General features: G+C 36.0%; 1 pseudogene across 1 annotated transcript in view; it reads left to right on the top strand.

Moving 5' to 3' along the window:
• LOC311585044 (small ribosomal subunit protein eS10-like) overlaps positions 1–23,016 on the top strand; it is a 206,219-nt pseudogene that overhangs the window by 110,022 nt on the left and 73,181 nt on the right. The gene's annotated exons all lie outside the window — the stretch shown is intronic.

Raw genomic sequence — 23,016 nt, 5'->3', positions numbered from 1 at the left:
TTTGATATAAAGATCTAGTTTCTTTTCTCATTGAGAGCATGCTGACAGTAATCATAACAGATTTGGCTAAGGTATTCTATAAGATACACAAAAAAGATTGAATGCATGGATACATGGGATACTTTATGTGGCTCAGAAGGAAAGACAGTTACATACCTTGGGATTTGAGAAACTATTTAATGTTTTCTACACTTTTATTGTTAGTAAAAAAAATCATCAAATATACCAAGTGTACCCACTATCTATATGCAGGACAATGTTCTTCCATTATCTATATCAGCATGTTTTATTGACTTTAGTTAGTGCAGGTTTTCCGTTGCTGAAGTAAGCATGTTTAAGTATTTATATATTGCATATAGTGCTCAAGATTAGATTATTAACTCTCCTTTTGACCAAGGTCATAAGATCTTTATTTTATGTGAAGGCATGTGTGCATTCAACATGTCTATGTTTTTAGACCCACTAAGTTTTAAGACCTAATGTAAGATACATATGATTAGTAGAATATCCAAAAACTATATAGTTGTATTTTTATATCTACAAATATTTTATCCTGTAGTTCTATTCTGTGCTTCCATGTAGTAGCACTCAAACAACCACGTCTTGTCCTGGTGTAGGCCCTCTAGGGTCAGTGCTACTTCCATCAGATTTTTTCTCATTGTGTCTGGAACCAGGAGTTGAAGGCACTGTCTGTTTTTCTTTTATCAGTGCATACAGAAATTATTCAATTATTCAATTCATAAAGTTATACATGCCTATCAGTATCATAGACCATCTAGAAACAATCCCTTCCCAGTCAAAGACAAAACAAAAAGAGCATTCCTTCATTCTTGTTCATGTGTATGGGCGTTGTGGCTGAGCCTGTGCTTCCTGTGTGTGCAGTGCCCTGACAGGCCAGAAGGTGTCAAGCTGGAGTTACAGATGGTTGTGAGGTAACATGTAGGTAGTGGTAATTAAAAATAGATACTCTGAAAGAGCAGCCTGTCCTCTTAAATAGCTAGCCAGCTCTCCTGCCCCAGCAAATCATTTTTCCCTAAATGTGTTAGAAGTCTGAAATTTTCTGTCTTCTTTAGTGTTCTGTAAAAATTATCTAGGTTTTTCTTTGTACATATTTTGTAATTATATAGCTGTTGCTGGGGTTAGTTGTAAACACTGCCTCCTACCACCAGGTTTAAACTTCACAGGAACAATCAATAGCAAGCTATAATTTATTTTCTATTTTATCTCCACAAAATTTCATGTACTTGAAACCTATTTGATGAAATTAAGGATAGACATTATTCTTTTTTGTTCTTGTTGTTGTTGTTGAGTGATAGAATTAAAAGTTTTATAAATTAGTATAGAAGGTAATATATTTCATTATGATACCTTTACAGTTACATGTATTTTGCTCATAATCAACCCCAATTATACTCTTTTTCTCTTCTCATCTTTCCCATTGTTTCTGTCATTCTCCCAAACAACACTTCTCTCCTTCTCTCTCCCCTCTCTTCTTTCCTCTTCTCTCACAGACTTCTGTGATTTGAATTTATATGGCCCCCACAGATTCATGTGTTTGAATGTTTGGCCAATAGGGAATGGCACTATCAGGAGGTGTGGCCTAGTCGTAGGAAGTGTGTCAAAGTGGAGGTGAGCTTTGAGGTCATGTATATGCTTAAGCTATGCCCAGGGTATGATGCAGTATCCTTCTGCTGCCTGAGGGTCAAGATGTAAAACTCTCAGTATCTTCTAAAATATTATGGTTGCTCTCCTACTGACATGTTCCTGCCATGATGATATTGGACTAAACTTCTAAAGCTGTAAACAGTCCCAATTAAATGTTTTCTTTTATAAGAGTTGCTGTGGTCATGATGTCCCTTCACAGCAATAAAACCCAAAGATACATGCACACACTCATACACAAGCACACATAAAATGTTCATGTACATTTACATATATATTACTTTTAATATAGATACTTCATATGCAATATTTTTCTAAATCACTTTCATTTTGTTGACATTGTGATAATCTCAAAATCTGCTATTTTCCTTCAAATAAGGTAGTATATTTTTCTTACGTATGTGCAAAATTCTATTATGTGTGTAAGTCATATTTTATATATTAGTCATTTACTAATTATATTAGAATACTAGTGGTATTACATAGCACTGTGATAAGAATTAGTTATATTAATACAATAATTTGATAAATGTTCTTATTTTATAAGTGCAAATATTTGTGTTTCATGTTAGTTGCGGTATCCGGATATGATAAGAATTTTATATGGTTTCTAATCAATGATAAAATGGGATTCTCTTTTTCAATATAAGGAAGGCTGTGTGCATTCAAAAAAGATAAATTTGCATTACTATTTGTTCTGAATATTAATATTTCAGCCATAATTTTAAATCTATAATTGTGTAATATAAATTTTGTATTTGTACAAAAATAGTATCCTGGCTTTATAAAATGATTATTACAGATGAAATACAAGAATCTTTTTAGCCCCATTCCCTTTTAAGCTTTGAGAAGAGAAAGCAGTATTTGCTTGCAGATGTGAGATAATTCCATAAACTGACAAAAGAATAAAGATCTCTGATACAGTATCTAAGGACAACAAGGCAAATAATTTACAGAGCTGAAGAATGGTTTACAGTCTCAAATCCACAACCTTGAGGAATGTGAGAAGTGAAGAGTTTAGCCAAGCTGAGCCAACATCTTACTACGTGTAGGAATGACAGATACTCTGGAACTAGCTGTAATTCATGGTGATGGAATTGGTGCCATTGAGAGAGAAATGGCTCCAACCGATATAAATACTTTGTAAAAGGGAGGGATCCTTCATATCTTATATTTGATTAGACATTTAATTGATTCCATATTTCAATTACAGAAAAAACAAACAAAACACATATTTTATTCATAAACAGGTTGATCATGAGGCTTACGATGTATTTGGACATATAACTAAGCTTTTCAACTAATTTGAGGACTCTATAAGGAAGACTCACTGGATTAAGAAATAAATTCTTTGGGCTGGAGAGATGGCTCAGATCCTAAGAGCTCTATCTGTTCCTCCAAAGGTCCTGAGTTCAATTCCCAGCAACCACATGGTGCTCACAACCATTTATAATGAGATCAGGTGCCCTCTTCTGGCGTGCAGGCACTCATGTAGACAGAATACTGTGTAAATAATAAAATAAATATTAAAAAAAAGAAAAAGGAATAGAAAAGAAAACAAGAAATTCCTGACTTAGACTTCTGTGTATATATGCCCATACTTAAACAACCAGAAAATCCAATTATTGACTTAAAAGAAATTCTTTGGAGGTTACTGAGGCACACCTCTGATGTATCTGTAAAGGTGTCTCCAGAAACAGTCAAATAATGTGGTCTTCTAGAATGAACAGATTCATTTCTAAGTGATTTAATAATATGATAGTTATATTTTGTCATGAATATTTGGTGGTAGGGACCAGCTGGAGAAATATCTCTGAAAATATTATTGTGTTCTGACTTAATTCCCTCTTGACTTTTGCTTTGCTTCCCACCTCCTTAAAATGGTCTACCCAAAGACCTGGAGCAAAGTAACTGTGGATGGAATTATTTAAAATCATAAACAGTTACAAAAGTAGACCTTTGCTCCTGTAAATTGTTCTCTCAGATGTTTCGGTCGCAGCAACATAACAGTTCAACCACCATATGCCAGTATTCGTTTTTTAACACTTTTTTTTTTATTAATTTGTTCTTGTTACATCTCAGTGGCTATCCCCTCCCTTGTATCCTCCCATTCCTCCCTCCTCCCATTTTCCCCTCACTCCCCTCCCCTGTGACTGTTCCACTTTTTGTTCTTTGTATATCAACTGTTCTTTCCTCTTCACTTACTTTAATATTTGATGTATTCCAAATCACTCTTGAGCTTGTATTAATCAGTGATAACTTGGTAGAGATAGATTTGTATCTTGTAATTTTCTTAGTATTTCTTACTATTCTTTTCTGCTTTTGAATGATGTGTTTGTGCTCACATGTACATGTGTGTGTATACAGGCCCCCGGATGCCACAGTCCACGAGGTGGCCTCAAAAGATAACCACCAGTGTTGATCCTTACTTCATGTCTTAAGACTTGGTCTCTTTGTTCTTCACCATTCCATGTACCATGATCTAGTGAGCAAGAATCTTGTGAGGTTCTTGTCTCTGCCTCCCCACTTAGCATAAGACCACTGGAATTACACACATAGGTTTCCGTTCATATTTTTATGGGTTCTGGGAATTTTTGCTTTGCTCAGAGTCAACTCCCTGGGCCAGATCTTTTTTTAATCTTATTCATTTTATGGTTTTAGTTTCTTGAGCTAGAAATTACGGCTCAGAGGTTAAGAACACTGTCTGCTCTTCCAAAGGTCCTGAGTTCAATTCCCAGCAACCACATGGTGGCTCACAACCATCTGTAATGATATCTGGTGCCCTCTTCTGGTGGGCAGGTGTACATGTAGGCAGAATACTGTATAAGTAATGAATGAATAAATCTTTTTTTAAAAAGAAATTACTTTATTCATTTTATTTTAAGATTATTGCCTTTCCAAACTTAGATGCAGGCAGAGTCAATGACCCAACTCTGCCAAGACAGGCTAAGCAAGTCTTCAATAGTTCCTGCCTCACAAATATGTTTATCACACATGTCAGGCCAGAAAGGGGAAGATGATGATTCAACGTTATAGAGAGTTTTTGGAGACTGCTCAAGTAACAAACTATCTCTGTGTCTTCTTATTTGGGATGATGCTAACATGCACCCCCTGTATATCCAGGTAATAAATTTTATTCCTTCTCGAGTCTCTGATGGGATTGAAGGCCAGATAGTTTAGTTTTATTACTAAACTTAGTGGTTTAGGGCTTAAGATTTTTGGGGTTTGTAAAGTTGATAATGAGGAAATATGATAGATATTTATTTACACTCAGAATTTTAAACTCACCAAGATAGGAAAGATGTTCTCTTCAAGGCTCTAAGAATGTAACTCTTATACAATTCCTGATTGTTTCATGGTTCTATTTGCTGTAAGTAGTTTATTTTTACATATGTGTAATAACATAAATATATATGTAAAAAATAAAAATATTTAATAAAAGAATATTGCCCTTTAAAATATTGATTATTAAATTTATCAAAATTTACTTATCATTCTTTCACAAATTAAAAGTATTTCTTCTGTACATTCCATTATATAATATATATTAATTTCTTCATATTACATGTTGTTACTTTTTATTTAGTTTAGCTGTAACAAATAAGAACAGATAGAGTTGGAGAGATGGCTCAGAGGTTAGGAGCACTGCCTGTTCTTCTAAAGGTGCTGAGTTCAATTCCTAGCAACCACATGGTGGCTCACAACCATCTGTAATAAGATCTGGTACCCTCTTCTGGCTAGCAGGCATACATGCAGGCAAAATACTATAGAAGTAATGAATATTTAAAAAATAAAAAATAAAGAACAGATAAAGTAATACAAATGAAGAAAAGTATCAAACTTTAATTGAGGCCCAACACATGGTTTTTTTTTTTACAATATTTCTCTGTTCTTTTAGTTTTTAAATAACATTACACAAATATATAAATTACATATTAATCGTCTCATTTAAAGTTTTCTTGATCACAGTCAGCTTGGGGAAATTTTGTTTTCTAACATAGTATACCAGAATTTCAAAAGATTTTGTGTACGTTAAAATTTAGAAATGTATACTTGTAAAAAAATTTTAATCAGTGATTATTTTTCTTTAACCCCTTCATTCTTTTTGTATGAGTTTTCACATATTATACTAACACTTCTGCATAATTCTTTTTATTATTAATTTTATAATCTATTTACATACAGCTATTTATTTTAATCATTTTCACTCATAGGCTTCAGTTTAAATTTTAGGTAAGAGAATCTAGTATGTTTAGATCCTTATTGTAGTTATAATTCTGACTGTGACATAGGTGTTCTTTTCTTCACTTATTATAGAATATTAAATGGTTACTACAATGCCTTTAAAATTATATTTGACTCCTTTCTCTTGTTGTAATAGAGCATACTATTACTGATGATTGTGTTGCTGTCCTGCTCCATAATCTGTCCCTAATATCTCTGACATCCCATAACCCTCTGCTAACAATATACCTGTACAACTAGGAAGAAATACGGAGTGGAGGAAGACCAACTCCTGGCTTGGATTTGAGCATGTCTGCCCACATTCAATGGAAGACCGGTGACCTGTGGCACACCCATTGCAGAGACTAGTGTCCTAAGGGTGATGACATAGAAGGCTTAGACATAATTTTGAGGAAGTTCTACACAATTCCTGCATGGAAAAACTGATTCCTCTGTGGCATAGTTTTATTCTAAAATCTGTCTTGTACTCATCTAATTCATAGTTTGCCTTTTTGCCTCATGGATTTCTCTTACTTGGGCTTTTAGGTATCTACAAGAAAGTGAGCAATGCTCCCCAGTGAGTAGAACTCAAGGCTGCTGCTGTCAGGATCTCCTTCCTGGTTTTTGTAAACAGGTTCCTGCCAAGGGGATTGATGGGAATCCTATAAGCCTGGCATTTTTGCAAAGTGGAGGAAAATTGCCTGTGAGTGCTACAAGTAGACAGATGAATAAATAGATATAGTTGTATTTAGTATTTAACACATTAAATTTACATTTCCTGAACTGAGTAGATATGAATACAGTAAAATAAAAGTGATATTGATATGAACTTTAAATATTTTTGCATCATAAATGCGTCCTGACTTAAAATGATTTCAGTAATTGTGAAAACACAGTTGCAAAAGTGATTTAGAGTTAGTAGGCTATGTGTTTAATGTGCCTTGTATTTTTAGGTATTATTTACTCATCTGCTATGAAAAGTAAGAGATCCATTCCTATGCTTTTTGTCAGTTGCCTCTCCAATCCATTACAATTTATTTTCCAATTTTAACATAATTAAGGCCAATAGGAAGCTATTTTACCCATATTTGGATGAAACACTCATCATCAATGTGTTTACCACATGTTTTGCTTGCTTTCTTTTGGTCATTTGTTTATGAGGCTCAAAATCAAATCATTTAACTAATGTCTGTAGACCATTAACCCCTCACATTCTTAATATGCTTGCAAATGCTTATTCCTGAGACATGGGGATTTATCGTGTTCCTTGTTGGTTGAGATGGCCCAACCCGTGCTGTAGACTCTTTGCCATCATTCCTTCATGAGGGCTGGTTTGAGGTTTCCTCTGGCTTCAATCTCTAGTCCTCTTCCAGATCTGTTCTTGTATTATATTCAGTGTCACAGGCCTTGACTTTCCATTTAAAGCAGATGATGTGAGGACATCCTATTGAGACTCTAGGTGAGAAAAATATAGAGGATAGGGAAGTGGGTGGATCCAGAGGGTCCTAGAAACCTACAAGAGGAACATTATGATGGGTGGATCTGAGCCCAGGGGTTCTGCTTGATCTAAGGCACCAACCAAGGACAAAACGTGCAGTCATCATCAAACCCCTACCCAGATCTAGCCAAGGGACAGAACATTCTCCACAGTTAAGTGGAGCCTGGGGACTGACTTTCACAGGATCTCTGGTGCCCCATATTTGGCCATGTCCCTTTGTTGGGGAGGCCCAATGGCACTCGGAAGAAGGATAGCAGACTACCAAGAAGAGACTTGATACCCTAGCACCATATTCAGGGGGAGGAGGTCCCCCTCAGTCACAGTCATAGGGAAGGGGGGTTGGGGTGAAAGAGGGAAAGAGGGAGGGAGGGAGGAATGGGAGGATGCAGGGGATGGGATAGAAAATGAGATGTAATATGAAGTATTTTATTTTTCAATAAAAATGTGTTAAAAAATAAAGCAGATGATATAAAATGTGCATTTCAGTTTTTTAATGAGCAGCTTTGTTCTCAAACCCACCTGGGATCTAGAAGGGCAGAAAACACCCCTGGAGATACCTTCAGAAGACAGGTCCCTAGTCTCTCCCATGGGAAACAATAGAAAACACCAGGCCAAGTATGGGCCCTGAATGTGTTAATATATCTGGAAGGACTTAATCAATCACCAGAGCAGTGTTTCTCTGTTGGATACCTGGACCCAGAGTGTGTGCATTTGTACTGAAAAATAATGGTGAAATGGTTCCTGATTTTGTAGAAAAGTATTAACGAGTTGTTATCTGAGAGTAATTCTGAGGTAGAGAGTGATGAGTTGGAGCCCTGACTATAACAATGGGCTAAGTCTGGGCTCCTAGTTTGCCTGCATCACAAACATTACAGGGATAGAAGTGAAAGTAACCCAAGTACTAGGACATAAAACACTACAGCATATATCTGAACTTACATTATAAGATATCAAGTGATATAATGATATATTATTAATTCATAACCATATGCAGCAGTATAATATAGTAATATAATACACAAATACAATGTAGAATTTGTCACCATCAGTAGCAGTATGCATAATCTCTCATTGAATTTTCTGGATCTGTGTATTTGGATTCATCCCAAAAGGAACCTGAGAACAGTATCAGCCGCTAAAAGATGGTTTCTGGGTGGTCACTGCACTGCAGGTGGGGTCTCAGCTAGTTCACAGGCGTCGACATTCGAGATGAAGATAACACTTGAAGCTTGACTGAATGTCAAGGAGAAATCGTGGAACTTTTGTGATATCTGCTACCCCTGAGATTAATAAGTTTTATATCACAGTGCATTTTTGGGTTCACTTGTATTTCTATTTACCTATTTTGTGTTACAGAGTCAGATTATTGAAACAAGTAAATGAAAGCTTGAATTTTCTAGCTTTAGTATAAAGTATTCAATTTTTGGAAAGTGTTTGTGTGCAAAATATGCAGTTTATATTACTCGTAAAAAGAATGGAAACTAGAGGAACTGTTAGAATATATTTGTGGTGTTGTTGAGCAGGAAGAGAAGCTGAAACAGGTTTGAAATGGCACTTTTCTATGGTATGTATTTTCTTGGGCAGGCTTCAGTTCCCTCAGGGTAACTCATGATTGTAAAGACATCATGGAGTAGGAAGAAAATTAGAAAAACCATTTAAAATGGAGCAACATTCCAGGTCAATTTCAGGATGTGTAATGATGTGAGAAATGAAGAAAAACCCAGTTCTGTACCCCAACTCTATGTCAAATGCGACTGAGTTAAAAGTCAATCAGATACCTCCACCGAGGCTGTGATTTATTTGCACTTTAGCAATTAATTGTCTCATATTTTTACAGTTGATGATTATCTTATCTCCACTAAATTGCATTGTTTTCACCACTGTGTATCATTTTCACTTTATTATGCTCATTATTATCCTTTTTAAAAGCATGCCTACTTTCAAACACATAATAAATTGTATCCATTTAGCATAAATCAAGAAAAACAAAGTCTACTAAGTAACCTAAGAAATACCACTGTGAAGGGATTCATGGGATGGATATTAGCAAAGCTCATGAGACTGCAAAAGAGGAAAACAATTGACTATCATGAAAGCTGCAGACTAGAGGACAGCAACTGCTTTTACAAGGAGTTGGAGTCATAGGGATCTAGTTAGGTCACGGTCTGTTTTGGACAAAATTCACCGGGAACAAACAAAAATTGTAGTAGTCCTTTGGGGTTTGGAGATACTGCTGAGAAATGACCAATCAATCTACATGATAATAATTCTTTATCTGGCAAGAAAATGAAAGAGAAGGGTACAGGAAAAAATACTGTAGAAGAATAAATATTTTGAAGTTTTTCTGTACCTTAACTAACAGTAAAACAATTAATTACATACTTTTTTTAAAGTAGAGAAAAATTGCTTTGACTTTAAAACTGAGATGTTTAAAGAACACAGATTTTAAATTTTGTATAATTCCATTACTTATTACATATAATTTTTCTCCAGTTATCTAATCATGAAACACATATTATGATAATCAGGTTTTCAAACACATACTATACTCCCTTATTTAGACAAGGTTTTAAAAATGACAGACTATAAATATCCTTTATTTTTGTTGAATATTTTCTTAATTGTAGTATTTTGATCACAATAATTTCTATTCTTATTTTCCTATCTGATTTTCTTTTCTTTTAATTATTTCTGTGACTGAATCCTGGATGTATGTATACACTACATCAGGATCTGCCTTACCTACCTTGGTGCTTTAGGGATGCTATAAGTTGAAATTATTAGACTACTTGTGATTAAACATACAAGTACTCAAATCCTCAAATACTTAACAAACTTGTTAATTTAAAATGGAAAAGTAGGAATTATGTTTTTTATCTCAATATTTATTTTATTTACTTAGAGAATTTTTATTCTTACGTTTGAACACATAACTCAATTTTAAATTTATATTATTTCCATATAAAACTTGTGTTCTGTCTCTGTTTTATTCACAGAATAATAAACTTATTAGGAAAATTGTTCATAAAAAAGTCAAGATAAATTTTATTAAGAGTATAAAAAGGTCTATGTTTTACCCTTTTTAAAGATTTATTTATTTATTATTTATACTGTGTTCTGCCTGCGTGCACACCTGCATGTACACTGGAAGAGGATGCAGATCTCATTATAGATGGTTGTGAACCACCATGTGGTTGCTGGGAGTTGAACTCAGAACCTTTGGAAGAACAGACAATGCTCTCAACCTCTGAGGTATCTCTACAGCTCAGTTTTACCCTTTGAAACATGAGTAATGTGCCTGCCATATATTTATGAATGCCATCAGAAAATATCCAATTCCTGATCAGAAAAAGAGCTTGGCTTGTTGCTTTCAGCAGTGCTAGTGGCCAAGGGCCATCATTTTCCAGCTCTCTGAGTCCCAGTTTCCAAACAATGCTCGTCCTTGGATGTAAAAGCACTACAGCACTGAGCTTAAAGACTTCAGGCTTTCATGATGAGCAGTAAATTAAAAAAAAAAGGGGGGGGAGGAGGGGGAGAAAGAAACAAAAAGAAAAGAAAAGAAAAAAACCTTTGCTTTGCTACAGGGGACAACATCTCCAGTTTCCAGACAGCCACTTCACTTTGTTCTTAGTCGTGACAGATTTGGTCCAGTACAAAACCTTGATTCACAATAGTGGAAAATACCACTTCAAAGAGACTGTAACATATGGTGGCAACCTCCCCTGTACATAGGACATACACAAATGTGAGAGCCCACGAAGGATCACTTCCCCCAGTACTTACTAAAATCATTTTCCACACTTTTGATGTGTTTATGCTAATACACTAATGTATGTCTGAGAATGAAAAATCCCACATGAGATTGTCAGCATCAGGGAGGCACGAACTGAGATACAATAGAGAACGAAGCTCTTTCAGAAACATTTGCTATACTGAATATGGAACTCTCAACTTCACTACTACAAAAAATTTCAGAACAAGCCAGTGTGAGACAGAATTAGAGTTTAAAGAGGTTTTATTTAAGCACAGAGCTTAAGGGAAAGAGGCCTTCAGGTAAAGAAGAAGGTAGGAAGTGTTGGTCTGCGCTTTTTAAGAGACAGCGCCAATTAATAGTCTTTAAGGTAAATATTTATGGTTGCTTCTGAAGTTGCATTTCAAAGGGCTGCTAAGGAAACCTTTATCAGTAAAGGAGATCATGGGCTGATTCCTGATGTGAATTTGATGGCACCATAGGCGATAAGATAAAGTCACAAGGGTTGCACAGAAGTTACATGTTTTTCCAAAACTTTTAGTTTTGTTTGTGAGATCTCTGTAAGTAAATAGGAAAGGAATAAGCAAATATATTTCTATTTTAACATTATGTTTTGTTTTGTTTATTTTGTTCGTTTTTGAGATAGGGTTTCTCTGTGTAACAGCCCTAGATGTCTTGGAACTCACTTCCTTAGAAATATTTTTATTTCCTCAGATAATGGGATGAGATGAAAGCTACTGGGGGATGGTCTGATGCTATGAATTCTAATGCTAATTACTGGCCCTCAAAATCTAGTTGCCTACCAGAAGAGAACATTCTTAGCTAAAATGGTTTTTGTTGTGTAAACCTTGCTCTATCTAGCTTAAAGAGACCACAAGTCAGGGGGAGGGTGTGGCAGAAGGAGCAGAAAGTGGAGGAAGAGGATGTTGACTGATGGAGCAGAACCGGCCTTCAGAGGAGGACTTGTTGGCATGTAGCTTGGGTTGTGTTGCTGAGAGATAGCTAATAGCATAGAGGGTTGACATCTTCCCAGCTCCAGTGCTTTAAGCTTGGAAAATAAATTATAGTCTCTCTGTGTTAATTATTTTTGAGCTTAGTGGAGTTAAAGAAGTCTGTTGCCTTATTAATTAGTATCTTACAGAAAGCCATAGGAAAGCTTCATGGATACATGGCTTGTGCTGAGCCCAGTGTTTCTAAATATCTATCCGTAGGCCTAAGCCTGAAAGCTTGTATCTTCCAAACAATCTAACCATCTGTAAGCCTGACTTGCCAGCCTCTGTCTGCTAACATAGCCTAGAATGTCTCAGCCTCCAAGGTTTACTGCTGAATAAGTTCACCTTTTCTAGTTCTTTCTAACCCTGAATGGCTGGTTCAATTCAGCTGTTCTGGCTAGAAACTTCTCTCTAAGTTGACTGGTTTAAATTGGTGTTTCTAGGCTACTGACTGAATTTCTTTATTTGGAAAAACTGCCTCTGAACTCCAAGAACTGAACTGCACCTAATACCTGCACCAAACTCAGGCAAACTGCACCAGGCTACACTGTTCTAAGTATGTGAACTCTGCTGTGTTCCTGTACTGTGCTCTACTTACCTCTACGTTCTCTGTACTGTTCTTAAGTAGCTTCTCTTTGCAGTCCATTCTCCTGAAAGTTGGGTGTATTCTTTCTCTGAAGCATTCTATTAAATCTTTGATTTGTCACTTTGTCTGTCCCTCAATTAGTTGTCTTGGTTTGGGATTAAAGGTATGTAGTAAAGACTGCTCTGTATTCCAGCCATGGGGATTACAGGTGTGTAACTAAGGATGTGTCTGTATTCCAGCAGGATCGCACAGAACTAAGCCTTTGGATGTGACCCCTTCCCAGAGCAGCCATGTTGCTGGGTTAAAATTCCTCTACACTTTGCAGACTAGATTCATCTGTCTCTAACTACAGAGTACAGGGATTAAAAACATGTGTCACCACATTAGGATTTTGATTTGAAAATATCTCTACATAAAAGAAATATCTATTTTCAAAGCAAATTTTGTTATTTGCGATGAAACTACTGATTCTCACCTAACAGGAGGTCTCAAGAAACTCTGAAGTTAAGAGGTTACTTTGTCTGCTCAAGCCCACACAATTTCTCTTTCTTTCTGTACACCAGTCTCACTTGACTTGTTAGGTGTTAGTTCTTCTCTCAAATCACAATTAGCATTGTTTGATGTTTCATAGGCTGATTGAGGTTCAAATAACCATTTCCGTAAACAGCACATTCTTCAGACATAGAGATACATTTAGGCCCACTAACAATGTAAATATGATAGAGATGTCACAGTATCAATAACTATATCATTTTTCATGTCTGTGTTTACCTCTAAAAATTTCTTGATAAAAGCTACAGTTTACTCTGCTACTTGTATACGGGAACCAACGTTTTATTTCCCCCTTTTCATTTCTTAAGACTGACTTTTAAACTAATGCCAAAAAAAGTTCCCCTCAATTTATGTGCAATTTTCCTGCTGATTTGAATAACTCTAAATTCCTCTGGCTCCCAGTGGCAACCATTAATTCATGCCATAAAGCTTGATTTGTTATACTTTCCATACAAAAATATGCAAATACATTGACATATTGACCTATTTTACCTTAAAAGCTTATTTGAAAACATTAATTTTAGAAACGTAAATTGAGCTAATCTCGGTGGTTTTATTTTTCTCTTCTGGTTTTGTGAACTAGATTTGAAAGAGAAATGCAAGTGGACCACTTCGTTCCATATCACATATCTGTTAAGAGTGTGTGATGCAAGTCACATACATGAGGAACTGAATTTTCATTTTATCCAATCTCAATCAATGAAAATTTAAATGTAAAAAACTGATGTTATTTTTAGTTATTCAGGATTTGTTAAGTGTGTGTGGAGCAGCTGAGTTGTGTGAATCTAACTTCCCAGTAGTAAATTTAATGAAATCTAAGTCAAAATCAAGTATTTTCAATGAAAATTAAACACATGTAAGATGATATCTTCAAGTAGTGAAATACAGAGCAGTTGTTGCAGGAAAACATTTTAATGCTGTATTTCTGTTTCACTGTGCACCCTACAGAAGAAAAATGTGTGGTTGTATGCATTGTTCAAACAGTTGGTTACTCATTTCCATATTTTCTAGTAAATTGTGTAACTGCTTTCAATTAGCATGAATCTGCTCGTATGTGTTACATGGTTTTATTAAAGTAATCATAAATATCTTTCAATTTTATTGAATATTTTTATGTCCTGTAGAAATCATTTAACTGATATATGTCTCAAAATGTAAGCAATTTAACCTAATCAAAGTTGACTAATCTTTGTTTCTACCTGAACAATATTCTTGCTAAGCCCAACTTGCCTAGACTTTCTTAGTGATTATTTACATCTCTTTCTACTCTGCTGAATTTCAAAACCATTACCATGCAAAATTTGGTAACAATGTTAAACTTCATGGATAATGCTACACACGCTAATAGTTTTTTGTTTGCTTTGTTTTGTTTCGGTGAAGGATTAAACTTAATTCAGGTTCCACTTTTGAAATAATGAGAGGAGCATTTGTAAAATGTACCTACCCATTGGAGAAACCTTTGTACTCTTTATTGAACTCAATAGTGTATCACATTGCAGCTGCTTAGAAATGGAAACGTTTGCTACATAGAATCTGTAAACTACAGCTCATAATGCCTGAAGATGACCCAGGAACACAACTTAAGGACTAGAACTCCAGAAATCCTTTTTCTTTTGTATTTTGCCCCTGGCCTTCATTTCTTCTGTCATTAGATCGCCAAGATCAAGTAAGAAGTATCTGATTGCCCTGATTTGCGTGTTTTGTGTTCTGCAAATGCATCAGGAGAGGCATTAGGAGCAGAAAGAGAACAGCTGGAGCTCACCCACCAGTGAGAACCTGCTCTTCCCTTCTGCACCCTATCTGCAATAAACCTGAAGCTCAGCCACTTTCCTGCTGGTAGCAGTGCTGAGCTCTGCTAGGGGTGGTGGGGGATCTTCTTTTTAGTTTGGCTACTTCATTTAGCTTTCGCCTTGCCAAATTATATGACGTATCTAGTTGTTTTAAAATAGCAACATAGACCATGATTCGAGTGGATTTGTTTTTAAATGTCTATCATGGATTTTAAGACCCTCTGCTCGATTCTGTGTTTGTATACAAAAATCTGATAATTGCTAGTTTGAGGGGAAACGGGGAAAAACAACGAAATTTAACTAAATCTTGTCTGCTCTAATAATATCGGTTGTAAGAAAAAAGGAGCTGATTTTGGACCCCTGCCTTACTGTCTTTCCATCCTTTCCTTTCTTTCTTTTATTCCTTCTTTCCCCCTCCCCCTCTTTTTCTTTCTGTCATTCATTTCTTTCTTTTTTCTTTTCAGCTCTAAGGATCAAACCCAGACCTTAAACATGTCAGGGAAGTGCTTTACCAAATCAACTTTATCCCTAGGCCCCTAATATAAATATTAAAGTTTAAATATCTTAAGCTTCTGTGGAAAGTATGAACTTAAAAATCTTCAGTGCATTCTTAATAACTTATAAGTATTATGGGGCATGGGAGGTTTTTTCTTTTCCTTTTCTTCTGCATCACAGAATTATTTTCCTACTATTGAACTTTTTATACAGTGAAGTATGAACTAAACAATGAGCTGCCCTTCAGTATTAATTTTCTGAAAATTAAAAAAAATTACCAATTCATTACTACTATTTAATTCATTCAAAGGATCATTTTAATTAGTAGTAAAAATTACAATTAATTTGTTTAATAGAACCCATAGGGTTTTGTTGTTTTATAGGAAACAAAAAAGAAAATTACAGTTGAGTGTTGCTCTGCAAGCAGAACTGAAACCTGAATGCGTTCTACTGAGACCAGATAGTGAAGCCACACAGGGCGCAGCTGAACCCTGTGAATGGTGCTGAAGATAAACTGAGACGGAAAATGGATTCATCGCATCTCTTCTAAATCTGAATATGATTTGTTTGTGAACACCATCATATTCAATAACATTAGCTAAGAGAGATTCAGGGGCTAAAAGAAAAAGACATTACCTAATACATCACAGGTTGAGAGAGCTTTGTGCATATTTCACCTAATATTTGTAGCAGTTATGTGGTCCTTATATTCACATCCTTATACCTACAACTCAAATTTGAAATTGTGAAGCCTATCTCTTCCTATAAGATTATGCAAGAAATAATTGTAGAACCTTTGATTTTCTAAAAACATATCAATAAGGATATTGTGAAATACAATGTAATATGTATTCATTTCTATAGAAAATACATATGTAATGCAATGCATAAGGGAGGCAGAGGAATGGTCCTTAGTGTAGGAGAAGCTGCTGGTGAGAGAAAACCATGTTACAAAAGTCTGAACACCAAAAATGAACCATTTCTGTTACTCTAGGTTTGGTGAAAGGACTGGGTCTAAAGTGGAAAGAAAAGAAAATCTGTTTGATGTCAGCAAAGGAGGCTGGAAAAACCATCTTTTCCACTCTAGGAAGGCAAATATTTGAGTGCCACAGATGCCAAGGTAGTAATTTCTGAACAAACAATAAATTAGCCTTTTAGGAACAAGGTTTGGAGAGGCCATTATTTGAAACCTACAGCTATGTCTTCCTTGTCCAGCAAACACATTTTACATATAATGTACAAGTATGGAAGACAGTTATCTGTATATTTGAAAGGAGCATCCGGTGAACCTGTAGCTATCACCAGGAACACCATGAGTTTTGTAGGAATGCAGAAAGTAGAAATTGGCATGGGGCTGCGGTTTATGTATTTGATGGACACTCTCTTACCCTGCTTATTGATTATATTTTACTGCATTTTATAAATAAAATTAAATAAAGCAATATAATATAAGAAATGACAATCACAGATAATTATATGCAAACTCAAGTTAGGCAGGGGTGGGAAACAGACCTTATACTAGTGCCAGATGCTCCAGAGTTTCTGCCTTTACCATGCCAAGGCCCTGATGTGTGCAAAATTTATAAGGAATAAATAATAAAACAATTCAGTATTTCTAAAAAATTATTATATTAAGGATGCAATATTCAAAACTGTGTTTGGCATTTAAAACTATAATTTAATTCACAACAGCAATATGCTACAGCCTAAATACTTGACATTTCAGGAAATTATTGTCAATTTTTCAACAAGCCTTGCAGCAGAATAATCTTCTACTTTCACTACTATGTTGCTGGCCAAAAAAAAAAAAAAAAAAAAAAAAAAAATGGTTATATGTTGTTGCTGCAAAATAGTCAAAGTGTTGTAGTTACCAAGTAAATCAGAGAAATGAATTGAAAACTTAATTTAAAACAGTAGAGCTTAAAACTTTTTTTAGTTTCTGTGTTTTTTTTTTCTTTCTTTTATTAATGGTAGTAAAATGGTGTGACAACAACAGGCATTTTCCTGCCTTGGTTCCTCTCTACCCCCTTTTCTCCTCTACCTGTATGTCACAATGGAAGCACATTACCATGTTTTGTGGAAAGCCACAGATAGCAGCGCCCCTGCTGCTTCCCCGGCGCAATGCGCCCCCTTTTGCGCATGCGCAGTGAGTAAACCTTTGCGCATGCGCAGTGAGCAAGCCCCTTATGTGCATGCCTAAAGGCATGACGTAAGGTGGCGTGATTCTGACAAGGCATGGCGTGAGGTGGTGTGATCCGAATGCACCAACCAGGAGTGACGACGTGGCAGTTTCTGATAGGACAGGCACACTATAAAAGGTTCTGTGGGAGCTTTTCCTGGGGTCACTCCGGTAGTCAAGGATCCTGAATAAAAACTGCTGCAAGAAGAATTCCCGGTGTTGGTGTCTTTCCTGCTGGACGGGAGCGGCATCGGCAATGTTTGTTTCAGTATTATATTCATTAACATATGGGAATAACATTAGTATCTAGGAGAATGTATGCCAAAGCTAACCTTCACAAAAATTTCTCCTCTCCAGCAGCTACCCTGTAGAAAACACAGACAGGAAAATAGCTACAGACTGTCCAACTAAGAACTTAGAGGCACAAGATGGTAATGCATTTCAGTTTGTCCTCAAAAGTCATTAAATTAATCAGTGTTTTAGTTCCAAACTGGATGGCTAGAAATTATATATGAAATTTTTCCCTATATCTGAAATAGAATAGGGTATTTTTCCCACATAACTATCATAGCTTTCAACATCTGTCATAGGCGCCTTTGTCAACTTTGCAAAACAAGTCAGGTGTCCACACATGAGATAGGGAGGTCTCGCAGAGGGATTAGCTCTGCGGAGGTTGTGGGCCACCACCATGGGTAGGTGTTATGGAGAGTGTGCTGGGCTCCTGAGATGAATAGGCTTTTTTTTTTGTTTTTTGTTTTTTGTTTTTTTCTGGAAAGAGCTTTTAAATACCTCATGACCCCACCAAACAATTAAGATGATGAATGGCTTTGTTTAATTCACTCACAGAAGATTTCAACAAATAGAGAAATACTATGTAAATCTGAGAGCATACATTTACTTATTTTCCTCACAAATATAAACAGCTTATTCACTCTCCTAATTTTTAACACCTACGAATTTTGTAATCAGGAATTAATACATCATTTCTGATTCATTTAATCTTATCTCATTAAAAGGTTATAACAACAGTGGTTTTCACTCTATACTACTGTTGGCCTTTTACATTTTGTATTTAAAATCCAAAAATAATACTTTTACCAGGTATGAACACACCATGAAGCCTGCATAGTCCGCACTACTGGAAACATGGAATTCGCTGGCCCCCACACACGTTCCTGTATAACCACAGCACATAATCTTGCTGCCCAATCTGGATATCTTTATCAGTCACATGCTATAATTTTTGCAGTGTTCTTCTGCAATATAGTCTTTTTATCACAGACCTTAACTGTCTTCAAATATATGCCCATAGTTTTCTTGTATGTAAATTACTTTTGAGTGATGGTTGGTACTGACAAAATTTGACAGGCTCTAGAAACACCCAAGAGGCAAATTTCTGGAGACACTTGTTTGGGATTACTGTGTTAGATTAATTTCTGGGCATAGGTTTGAAGGATTTTCTTGCTCAGCCTAGTTGAAGTGGGGAGATTCATCCTAAATTTCAAGGGTTTGGATCTGAGACAATATAAAAAGGCGTAAGCTAGCAGAGCAAAGGCATTCGTTCTTGTTTGCTTCTTAACTAACAATGCCATGTGATCAGCTGTCTCCTCCAGGTCCTGCAGCCGTTACGTAGCCGCCATGAGGGACTGCAACCCTGAGCTTTGAGCCAAAATAAACCTTTTACCCCTTAGGACACTTTTGCCAGCTTTTTTTTTTTCATCACAGAAACAGAAAAAGTAACTAATAGAGTCTTGTTTATTTATCCATGAAATATTTGGTTATTGGTGGTACACTTAGTGAAATAGTTCATTCTGAGACAGCCAGTTCCTCTAGAATAGCACACTTTGGCCGCTGTCTGACACCCACAGGGAACTGTTCTGTTCTGCAGCAGGGCCATAAGTGCCCACTGTCACTGATGCCTTTCTAACCCTCCTAGTGGGATTTAAGAAAGGACAACATAAATATGTTGTATTACAGAGTGTATCAAATCAGGCCTGGCAGCAGAAGTGGGTAATCTTAATTACTTGGAAGGATGAAGCAATCAAGGTCATTCATGAATTCCATACCCCAGTGCCTTGTGATTTTTTTCTCAAGGTTTTACAACAATCTTCTCAGAGAAGGCTTGGGACCTTATGAAAGCATCGAATTGTGAAAGAAAAGTAGGAGTGGCTACGGCATGCAAGGCCAAGGCCATCGTTTGTCTTAAAAGGATAAAACAATAATTTAGACTTTATCACTGGTGTCTTCCTGCAGCAGTGGAATCAGATAATGAATGATTCATACTCAGAACACGACACAGCAGTCTACACACGTGAGTCATGAATTGTGCAAAATAGTATTGCTTTTTAACCTTATATTTTACTGAAAATCTTGGAATTATATATAGACACCTTTTAAAATATTAAATATGAGCCACACAACAGCTATGATATGGGGGGAAAAAGAGAGAGAAGAAAGCAAGAGCAACAAAATGTCCAGATTATATGGTGAAGGGGAGGGAACAGCTCTGCCCTGGAAAGTTCAGGGTAGAGGGCAGGTATGTCAGCCTTGTCCTTTAGCAGAAGGGATTGAGGAGTCCTGGGAGAACCTGAAGCCATTTGTCTTGGGTCTGAAGCACACCACACCTGTCAACAAGCACTAAAAAATTTTAGGCTTTTGAAAAATGGAGTAATCTGTAGACTAAATAATGATGAATCAAAATATCTATGGGTGGAAATAAAGTTTGTAGAAGAATCCACACCTACCCTGACCATACTACTGAGCTGGGGGCTAATCAGAGCAGGTGATAGGTTTCACATCCAGAGTTCAGTTATCTTGGAATTACCTCCTAAATGGAAACTTCTTGCTCACCTCTGTGTGTGACCTCACATCTTTGCATCTACTAAACAAATCTTTTTGGAATCTATGAACTGGCCCCAGAAACACACACACACACACACACACACACACACACACACACACACACACACACACACACACACACACACACCACAACTACAAATATCATGATATACCATCTGAGGCCTATAGCAGAGAAGTCTTTGCTTTGCTGTGAACTGCCAATCTGTTGCTTTCACCAATATATATGAAATGTTTGATTTATGACTTTTTGTTCATTATTAGAAAAGCCTCATGAAACTACTACCATACTAGAACATGGAATTTGGGATAACTTGAATCTGTGTTCCCAGTTTACAAAGGTGATACTTACTTCCAGAGTACACTATTTTTTGTACTTGCTTTTGGAAAAGAATTTTATTTTCTCTTTAACACTTTGCATAGTATGTTGCAGGATATTGTCACATTTTCTTGAGCATTCTAATAGCCTTATCTGACAATATAATTTTAACTAATAAATGTTTGATGCATGAGTATACTAAAGCAAAAACTTGGTATATAAGCTTTTATATATGTATAAAACACTGTGTTACAGTGCAGATTGAAAATACCATGTTACATACATTCTGTCAACTTTTTGTGTAACATTCATATTGCCTTCTACCCATATCAGAATGAACAGTGAGTTAATTTTAGAGGAGCTGTCTGGTTGTAATATATGTACGTTTATATGCAAGTATGGATAAAGACAGGCAAATAGATGACAGGTCAACAAGTAAGTATCTAGATGACATGTGATTGGAGGATCGTATACTTTTATTTTATAGAATCTCCGAATAATTGTCTACTTGGGTCTCCTTTTCTAATGCCTTTTAATTTTTCCAGAACTCTCTCAGATTCTCTTCCTCAATTTTTCTCTTACTCTTCTTCTGAATTGCTACATTCTTTCTCTAGATACATTAATATATTTAATCCAGTAGAGTCAAATCCTACTGACCCTGCAGAAATTCAGTTTCTTTAAGTTGAATTTTCTCCTCCTCCTCCTCCTCTTCCTCCTCCTTCTCCTCCTCCTCCTTCTTCTCCTTCTTCTTCTGCTTCTTATTCTCCTCTTTTCTGGTTTTTCCAGATAAGATTTCTCTATATAACCTTGGCTGTCCTGGACTTGCTTTGTAGACCAGGCTGGCTTCGAACTCGAACTCATAGAGATCCACCTGCCTCTGCCTCTCCAGTGCTGGGATTAAAGGCGTGTCCCACCATGCCCTGCAAGTTTTCTTCTTTACATGTTGATGTTTCAGTTTAGTCTCCCAGGGTGATTTTCTTTCACTCGCCCATGGTGTCTAACTCTTGTATCAACTAGTGCATGCATGCATACAAATGCACTGCATTTTGGGCAACAGAGAATAGCCTCCTGTAATTACAAGAGTAACAGTAAGAAAAAGAGCAAAACAAAACAGGACTTTAATGGTAAATCACGGACTGGTTCAGCCAACCAAGATCATTGTAGTGAATGAATATTTGGTGTGAATAAAAGCAGGCCTTGCCATGGTATGTTTTTATTGTGCTGAGAAGTAAGGGAACTGGCCTTTTCTATTGTCAAGTGCCAACATGGTGAACAAATCCAGTTTCTCTGCTCAGACATTTATAAAGAATCATGCAGAAGTGTATTGTTTGTTATGATAATTGTGTTGAGATTAGGTAAAAGTTATCACACCATTGTAGAATTTGTTTCATAACTGTCAACATCTATGTGCATTGTCCTCTCCAGTCTTTTGCTTTTGTTCAATAGACACTTTAAACATTTCCCAACAACAGCCCCTTTGATACCATGTTCTGTGATATTAAAATCCTTTTATAGGAATGAAAGGTTGTTCCACACGTTGACTTCTAGAATATAACTCACAATATGACACAATGGATAGTTCTTAAATCTGTTTTAAGAAATCTGTAAAATAAAAACCTAATGTTTTCTGAGAATTAATGTTTTCTCAAAATCACTATTGATTATTTTATGGACTACAATTAATGTGAACATAAATTTCTTGGCAAAGAAAACTTATTAACTATTTTCATGGGTAAAAATAGTTGATATTAAAAATCATTCTGGTGTTATGTTGAGATCTTTGATGCATTTGGATTTGAGTTTTATGCAGGGTGGTAAATATGGATCTATTTGCATTTTTCTACATGTAGATATCCAGTTATACCAGCACCATTTGTTGAAGATGCTATCTTTTTTCCATTGTATTGTTTTAGCTCCTTTGTCAAAAATCAAGCATCCATGGGTGTGTGGGGTTTATTTCTGGGTCTTCAATTTGATTCCATTGATGAACCAGTCTAGTTCTAGACTGACAACACACAGTTTTAGTTACTGTTGCTCTGTAGTATAGCTTGAAATCAGAGATGGAGATACCTCCAGAAGTTCTTTCATTGTATGGGATTGTTGTCGCTG

This window comes from Acomys minous (assembly GCF_964271855.1).
Source record: "Acomys minous genome assembly, chromosome: 15".
Taxonomy (NCBI): domain Eukaryota; kingdom Metazoa; phylum Chordata; class Mammalia; order Rodentia; family Muridae; genus Acomys; species Acomys minous.
This window is presented reverse-complemented; position numbering and strand designations above follow the sequence as displayed.